At 46.4% G+C, this 8,912-nt stretch overlaps 1 protein-coding gene across 1 annotated transcript in view; it reads left to right on the top strand.

The window, feature by feature from the left end:
* Window positions 1-3,333: 3,333 nt before the first annotated feature.
* Window positions 3,334-8,912, top strand: part of LOC149330440 (uncharacterized) — a 225,259-nt gene continuing 219,680 nt past the window's right edge. Inside the window, exon 1 of the mRNA XM_089560998.1 lies at window positions 3,334-3,639. The gene's annotated coding sequence lies outside the window, so the exon portion shown is untranslated. The remainder of the gene's footprint in view (window positions 3,640-8,912) is intronic.

Raw genomic sequence — 8,912 nt, 5'->3', positions numbered from 1 at the left:
AAAGATCTGTTGAGAGGCGAAAGCCGAGAACACAATTCCGTGACGACTTCCGGTGGATGTGACGTCACACCGTTACCGTCGCTATGTCGATACCCAAATTATGCATCTTTTGGAGACCGTAAGTGTTAATTACACTTAATTATCACTTTTTTCCGTCTAATTTGACACAGATCCGACGTTTTTCCTACCATTTTGTGACAATTTTCACTATGCCGTGACGACTTCCGGTGGGTAGGACGTCACACCGTTCCCGTGGCTATATCGACGTCGGCGCTATTTCGACGCCATTTCTACATTTTTGCCTATAATTAATTAACTAATTACTCTACAGTCGTCAAATTTGCCATCTATGTTCATTTTTCCTTCCTCTATCTAAAGCAATCATTGGTTTTCTTCTATCTTTTTCAGTTCCCGAGTTAAACGCGTGTGACACGCTTTGTTAACGGACGACAGTATGAGCCATTAAAGGCTTTCGCCTTAATAGCCACAAGTGACCGACAGTAGAGCAAAGATATCGCGATATGCGGCTCTGCATTATCACGAAGACGCCGAGGGCGAGGCCTCCTTGACCGTTGCACATTTCTACTGGGGAAGGGAAAACGGGGGGGGGGGGGGGGCTTTGGCGGGCAGCTGCTTTTTACAAAAAAAAAAAAACAACTTTTGCGGAGTGACCCACTTTGCACGGTGCAATGTCACGTGTCAGCGCTTTACTGGGGTTCGAATTCACAAACATTCCAGGCGGCTGATATGCAATGGCGTCCATACGCTGCCGTAAACCGAGACTGTTTACTATTAGCCTTGCGCGTTCAGCACTTTATAAAAGCGGCACCGACGCTCAGGCACTGATTGAGCAAATAGATAGCGTTGCTTCCGACAAGCAATCAAGATGCGGACTTGTTTACATTGTCACGCATGGCTAGCGAACAATCAGTGCAAAGCAACGGAGATACGATGTGTGCTTGCGAGCGGCCGTTTACTACTGATCTCCGCGGTGCTACAATGATGGGAACGGCCTGGCAGCCTCCTTGTCGGATCAGGTGCGTCTTGTGTCTCCATGTCCCCGTACCGCCGCAGCCTTAATTGTGGCAGGAGCTTTGAATGTGGAACTGTGCATAGCATTTTCGATGTGGGAACCGGGAAAGTCACCACATAGCACTGCCGTCTGTAACTAAGGTAAACTGATCAGCGATGTCAAACACAACCGGCTCCGATGGGCAAGCGTTTGGGAAACCAACACTAAAAATGATTCCTTCAAAAAGTGCAAAAGACAAGGACACAGAAAGGAAAGACACGCACAGCGCTGACTTGCAACTAAACTTATTCATGAAATTTACATATACACATGGCATGATGCGTGAGAGGTGACAAACTGCTACAATGCGCAAAAAAAATGAGAAACCTAGTTACATGTCGCGCGCATTGCCAAGTACGCCCGTTCATTTCCAGATATAGAAATAACTGAGGCCCAAAGGATATTAGCTCTGGGTGACCTTTGCGTCAGGAGAGAAGGGGTCCTGACGCAAAGGTCACCCAGAGCTAATATCCTTTGGGCCTCAGTTATTTCTTTCGTGGTTCGGTCCTTGCTTCTTCTGAAAGTTCGGCACTTATCAAACATCGGCTTACACACTTTCTGACTTTCCTCTGTGCATTCAGAGCAGTGCAGCGGCATGATCTGCCAACTATCCCGCATGTATACTCTTGTAAACACTAAACATATTTTTAATCAACAGTCTTCGACCACCTGTACTGCCACAAACCTTTGAAATGCCCTTGCACTACCATGGTCAGTAAGTCTAGCGACCGTGGTAGTATTAACCAGTCGTCTGGTTTCTCTAGCGTATTCGCTACGAGCCGTGTTCGACTGCGGGGATATCATAGCGCTCTCGTGCACTGGCCAGCGAAGCTATCTGTTCGCGCCGCCACGGGTTCGAATCCCAGACGCGGCGATATTTATTTATTTATTTAGGTCAAGCTTCAGTGATGAAACGGCTTTTGCAGCCTTGGTCGTGAAGTCTAGCTTTCCCTTCAAAACGTTTACTTCCAGACAAACGAACACATGTGGATAATAGTGCGAAAGAAAAAAAAAAAGCTTTTCGCAAAAGTTCCAGGTCTTTTGCAAAACCTCGTCACGGCTGAGTGATCAGAATACGCGTGGGCCTGTTTCAAATATTAAGAAGGTCATCTAGGTTCTGTGAAAGAAATATGAAGACAAAGTTATCATCAAAAACACTCAAAAACCACAAGTACATGTCTCTGCCGGCGTGTCTTGGTCAAAAGTTCAGGTTTAAGGTTTGCGGGGGTTTAACATCCCAAAGCGACTCAGGCTATCAGGAAGGCCGCAGTGAAGGGCTCCTGAAATTTCGACCACCTGAGGTTCTTTAACGAGCACCGACATCGCACAATACACGGGCCTCTAGAATTTCGCCCCCATCGAAATTCGACCGCCGCGGCCGATATCTTGGTCAAAAGTAAACGTTTAGAACGTTTGTATTGGAGCTTCCATCGCTTAAACTAAATATGGTGGGACCGCATTACATGTTTCTTAAGTGCGTCACGAAAATGCTGGGGGCTCACTAAATCTAGTAAGACTCCATTAAACTCACTTTCAGTACGAGGCCGACGCGGTGGCTCAGTGGTTACGGCGCTTGGCTGCTGACCCGAAAGACGCGGGTTCGATCCCGGCCGCGGTGGACGAATTTCGATGGAGGCAAAATTCTAGAGGCCCGTGTATTGTGCGATGTCAGTGCACGGTAAAGAACGCCGGGTGGTGGAAATTTCCGGAGCCCTTCACTACGGCCTCCCTCATAGCCTGAGTCGCTTTGGGATGTTAAAGCCCGTAAAACGAAACCAAACCACTAAACTTTATTTGTTAAGTTCACCACAAAAATGCTGGGTGGTCGTTTAGCAAGACGCACAATGTCTAAACCCGAACGCACGCGCATTCATCGCTTGAAAACAGGCTGCTGACACGAAAGTCTCGGGTTCGATCCCGACTGTGGTGGTCAAACTTCGATGGAGGCGAAATTCTAGAGGCCCGTGTTCTGTGCGATGTCAATGCGCGTTAAAGAACCACAGGTGGTCAAAATTTCCGGAGCCCTTCACTACGGCGTCTCTCATAGCCTTAGCCGCTTTGGGACGTTAAACTCCATGAAACCAAACCAAACCATTAAACATTTGCTCAGTTCACCACGAAAATGTTGGGTGCTCGTTTAGCGAGACTCAGTGTCTAAACCCGAACGCGCGCGCATTCATCGCTTGAAATGAGGCGCCAACCCTTCAGCTGCTCTCACCTTTATCCCTTTCGTTTCCGCCTAGGTACCACCGGTCGCTGTTAGTGACACCACTTCCCCAAGCCACATCCGTCGGAGGCGGAAAATGGGGAACGACGACCGCAGCTTGCGGGGTGCTCCCTAGCGCTCGCGTCATCTAGCGGCGAACATCGACCTGTCGGACAGCTGTTCGCCGCGCGCGAGCCGGCGAGAGCTCGGCGTAGTTGCGATTTCGCCGGCGGCGCGGTGGGCTGCCGTGCTTCCCGCGCCTGTGCTGTGTCGTGCTTGTGGATATAGCGCAGCTTCACCGAAGCCGTCGCCGGTACCTGGATTGTTGCAGCTCCTGAGTGGACTTCTCTCGTCAAGAAAGGTGAGTGCCCTCCAGAGGCACGTACAGTGTTTGTCGAAAATTTGCGGGCCGTAGGTTTCGCTTGTAATCCGTGTGTTCCTCCTACATTAAAAACGGATAGAAGGGTGAAGATGCATGACAAGCCACGGAGTATTGCCTTCAAGCTAACGCTTATTCTAGGGATTAAGCATCACCGACTAGCCGCGCAACGTGTTTTATTAAGCTATCCCCTTCGGATCTGCATTTTTGACGGAGACTGCGTTTTCATATTGTGCAGTATACGCTACGCCCAGGACTAGAAAAAGAATTTTAAAAATTGTCATCCAGTGTGTTCCTTTATAGCGAGCAAAACAGGACTGGAAAATTGAAAAGGAACAAAACAACAGACCGTATACTCCGGTTAGGCTGGTGAATTGGTGTCGCTGTCTACCAAACTCTATACTGTGTACAGGCACGGCCAGTATTAAAGGGAACGCTTAACTTGCGCTCAAGAAACCATATATATTGCTACTTTTGCATCAAACTTGAAAACGCAATAAGTATATCGTGCATTTAGGCGAAAGTTACTAAAGAAAAAAAAAAACAAAGTATGGTCCTCAGTAATCCGCGGGCTGTAACTGCTGACTGCATGGTGATATGGCGTTCCCTTTTTTGTCGTCCTTGCATGTATACACGTGAGTAAATCTAAAATGCTGTATCTTCCCACTTATTGGCGCATGCGCTTTGAAATTATGGAACTACCGGGCTTTACCACCTGGTTTATTATTTTAGGAATGAAGTATGCACTTAAACAAGTAGAAAACCTCGACTGTGTTGTCAGGAATATCGCACAACCTCACTTAATTTTTTATGGGTATGCACTTGATATTGCACATAGGTAGCTACTGGTGAAGTAGCTACCTACCGCTGTCCGATTCATGCGTGTTCGTTCATTTCCTAGGACGCCGTCAAAAGGTATAGTTGTTAGCGCTACCTAACGGTCCGAACGCAGAAAGTATGTCAGATGTTATTTATTATTTATTTACAGAATACTGCAGGCCCTTCTGGGCCCTAGCAGGAGGGGCAATACAGTGCAAAATGAATATACAAAATACAGATGTGACCATGATTCCTCCATGGATGTGACTAAATCCGTGTGGTTGTCTTTTCTAGATCTTTTTTATGCGCCCATATCTCGATGGACTGAATATTTGCTACAGCTTTAAAAATTGCGAGGACACTTTTGCTACTTTGCCGTAACGACTTCCTGTGGATGTGATGTCACACCGTTCCCGTGGCTATATCGATACCCAAATTATACATCTTTCGGGGACCTTAAGTGTCAATTACGCTTAATGACACATTTTTCTATCTAATTTGACACAAATCAGGCGTTTTTCCGACCATTCTGTGACAATTTTCACTATGCCGCGACGACTTCCGGTGGATGTGACGTCACACCGTTCTTGTGGCTCTATCGACGTCCGCGCTATTTCGACGCAATTTCGACATTTTTGCCTATAATTAACTAATTACTCTACAGTCATCTAACTTGGCTTCTAGGGTCATTTTTTCCTCCTATATCTGAACCAACCATTGGTTTTCTTCTATCTTTTTTAATTTCCGAGTTAAACGCGTGTGACACGATTTTCTACCTACTTTCTATAGGCCAACGTTTACAAACATACGAGGCGCTCACGAACGCAAGAGGCAGCTGGTTGTATCGTCTGCGCCGTCGTCTGCCGCGGTGTACGATCCGCTTATCTTGCCGTCTGATAACTGCCTTCCCCTAAGGCTCTTGATGTAAAACGACTAAGTTGCACGGCTGTTATTGCGAACTAGTGTAACGCACTAGTCAGCATGTCGGACTTCACGAGATGCCAGTACGATTCGGATAAATACACAGCTAATTAAGCGCCAAGACACTGTCGGGGTATGTCTGCAGCATCACAGCATACATTTTCCGTGACCCTTTAAAAAGACATCAGTTGCATGCTTCTTCGTGATCTTAAATTAACTCGCCAGCTGTTAATAAACGGCCGCCTTAATAGGGGCGCAGTGAAATGGGAATGTTATTTTGGAAAGTGTAGTTCACATCTGCTTCTGTGGACCACTTTCCCGACCGACCGGTAACCCCTTCGCTGGCATGCCCGTGTATTGCTGTTTTAAAAACATGCCGACATACGTTCAAATTACGTTTCACACTTTCATACGTTCTTTTAAGGTGCACTCGTCTTTTGTTAACGAAAGGACAACGTCGTAGGTTCACTGTGAAAACAGAAAATCACTTTAAAATTTCTTGTTTACATGCATTCTTATGCGCTGCACGCCCATTACACCCGCTCGGTAACATCAGCGCCACTGTATCTTGCTCACGTCAGTTGTACAGGTTAGTCTATAACCACTGCTATATTTTAAGACTACATTTTCTCTCTTTCCGGGGTCACAGTTTATGGCTTGCCAGGTTATTCTTGATCCCGTGCCTAATTAGATGTTGAATGACGTAGTGGACTGGAGATTCCTCCAACTGTTATCTGGAGGTAAACTTTACGCCGTACCTAGGACGTCCCGGAAGTATTGTGCACCCTACTTATCTCTACAGTGAGGTGCAAGTTTTTCAAAAATAACAGCGAGAAAAACGGGGACGAAGGGTAGAAAAACAGAGGACAAGCGTCAAACTTACATAGGTCAAACGGGACGGTGTATTAACACACGACTCAGAGAACATCTTAACTCATCAGATTCCACCCGCTCCACGAATTTAGTTGATCATTGCTGAGAGTGTCAATCCTGTTTTCCTTCCTTATACTATAGTGACATATTGTATGAACACCCCGACCAATTGACTAGGGAAATCGTCGAAGCCTACCAATTGGGAAAAAAAAAAAAAAAACTAGATTGTGCGTCGACAAATTTCGACCACCTGGGGGTTGTTTAACGCGTACTGACATAGTACACGGGTCTCCAGAATTTCACCTCCATCGAAATAGGACGCGGCAGGGCTAGAACTCGCGTCTTTCGGGTCAGTAGCCGAGTACCAGAACCACTGATCCACCGCGGCGGCCCTGACTATTAATGAGCAGTAGCAGTAAGTAAGGGTATTAGTAGAAGCAATTACTAGTACTACTAATAGTACACGAGGCAGAGGTGATGCTAATGCCCGCTTCGTTAATTACTGCCCGAACAGTCGACGCCCGTAAAACAGGGCAAGCGCTGAAGAGCTGAAAGGTTTATTGTAGGCTCTTCATCACGCCAGTGACTAAGCGGCCCTAGACACGTGTATGCACAAATGTGTTTTCAGTCGGTGGGAAGCAGACGAAGGTAGTACCATCTGTTGCTTTCTTGCTGTCGTCTACGCATCGTCGCGAGCCAGTTGCGAGAAGAGTTGTTGGAGAGGGATGAAGGCTGGAAATTCGCTGCAGGCAGACGTCAAAAGAACACCTTATTTTCATTGAACTCGAAGAGCCGTAGTTTGATGCGTTAGATTTCAAGGATGCCAATATGCAAATTTCGCTTGCAGCAGAGCTCCCCTGATAGAGTTGTGCTAACACTCATTGAGCACTTGCACGTGGGCTGGCAATTTTGAAGCGACCGACTTCAATGAGAGCGCAGAGTAAATCAGTTTTCGAAAATTATCGGCAACTGATTAAAATTGGCTACACTGAAATAAATAATGCCTTCTACAATTTTTTTAGAGTAGTATACGAATAATTGTGTACAAACCATGAAAAGTATCAATCATGGGCGCGCAATTATATGACTTCGCCTTCGGCGTCACAATTTCCACCTATCCGACATGAAATAACTAATAACTAAAACAAAACATAAACTAACTATAACTAACATAAACAAAACATAAAATAACTAAAGCAACACAATAGAAAGTGAGCTCTCCTCAGCGAACAGAGTAATAACTGCAAGAGACCTGGCGGTCAGACTGCTCTAAAGAATAAAGTACCTGGAAAGAAATATAGCCTGTTTAATTACACCTACACGTTCAAGGCGGAGACAGGGAGCGGCTGTGATTCTGCCATGTTTATTTTACTTCGCTTTCCCAACAGATGTAAGGGACATCCTGCTCAGATACAGTTTGCTAACACTGCAGCCCTCATTTTGCCTTGAGTTCAATGCCATTTGAACTCTACACCGTTAAAGGGCATTTCTTTCTTCGTCCACCTCCACTCTGCTGCTTTCTAATCATTCTTTGACTTGGGCGTCGCGTCTAATTTTTATTTGCATTTCGAGAGGTAAGTGAATGTAATTAATCAAAAGCAGAAATGTGCCGGGAGAATGCACATAGACTTATCTGCGTAAGTGCTCTAGTGAAGTGAGGACTGAGCGCTCATCAATATTTACCAGGATTGTAATTTAAATAAGGTTTATACCAAGTAGCAAAGTTTACCCAGAAACAATTGAATGTAGTGGTGTTTAATTACGCCAGTAAAAAGAAACAGTGTCGAGATTATACTTATTTAAGTAAGCCTACTTACCAATCAGTGATCGTACCAATGAGTAAACGAATGAATTGACGTGTGAGGCGTACAGTCCAAAGAGTCGCAATAATTACCGTCGATTAATGACCGAGCACCGTTACGGAGCTAATGAAACCATGCTACATGAGAAAAAAATGGGCCGGAAGTCACGTGCTTTCGCAAGGACTGCCGGGAGTTTCTGGCCTATGGCGCAGCCAATAGTAGCGATGCGCGCAGTGGTGTCGTCTGCTTGATTGTCTGTTGCGCATGCGCAGAAGCGCTGAGACGGCGGCCAACTAGGAAAAGTGAGCCCTTACGTCTGGCTTCAAAACAGTGGCGTAATGGTTTTTCCTAGACCATTCATGCTTCATAGTCACCTGCGACGCTCTCTCTCTGGTATCTAAGTATACATATTTACGTTGTGTAGCGCCTGTTTCTATCAAGTCGTCTTTTTCCCCTGGAGCATCAAATTTATGCACGTTTCTTCCTTCTTAGTGCGTGTTCTCTGAAGCACCCAGCCTTGAGACGCTTACCTCTGAAGCGTTGTTTGTCAAGCCACGCATAAATTATAGCTTGGCAGTACACACCCTGTTCAGCAGGCGTTCGCAGACGACGCTCCGCGGTGGCGCCGCCATCTTGGTTTTCACAGGAGCAGACGACTGCAGTGGAAAGGCCCGCGTAGCGGGTGACGTAACTCGTGACGTACTTTCGCCGCCGCAGTTTCCCACGACTCCCCGACGCGTGAAGCGCAACCGTTCAGAGTTCAGCCATTAACATCGCTTTGTTCTTTTTATAAACGCTCAACAAGCGCCGCTGACGTCACGGCGCGTTTTCCGCTCCCTG

Source organism: Amblyomma mixtum, chromosome 9 (assembly GCF_055824585.1).
Source record: "Amblyomma mixtum isolate Tamu chromosome 9, ASM5582458v1, whole genome shotgun sequence".
In the NCBI taxonomy this organism is placed as follows: Eukaryota; Metazoa; Arthropoda; class Arachnida; order Ixodida; family Ixodidae; genus Amblyomma; species Amblyomma mixtum.
This window is presented reverse-complemented; position numbering and strand designations above follow the sequence as displayed.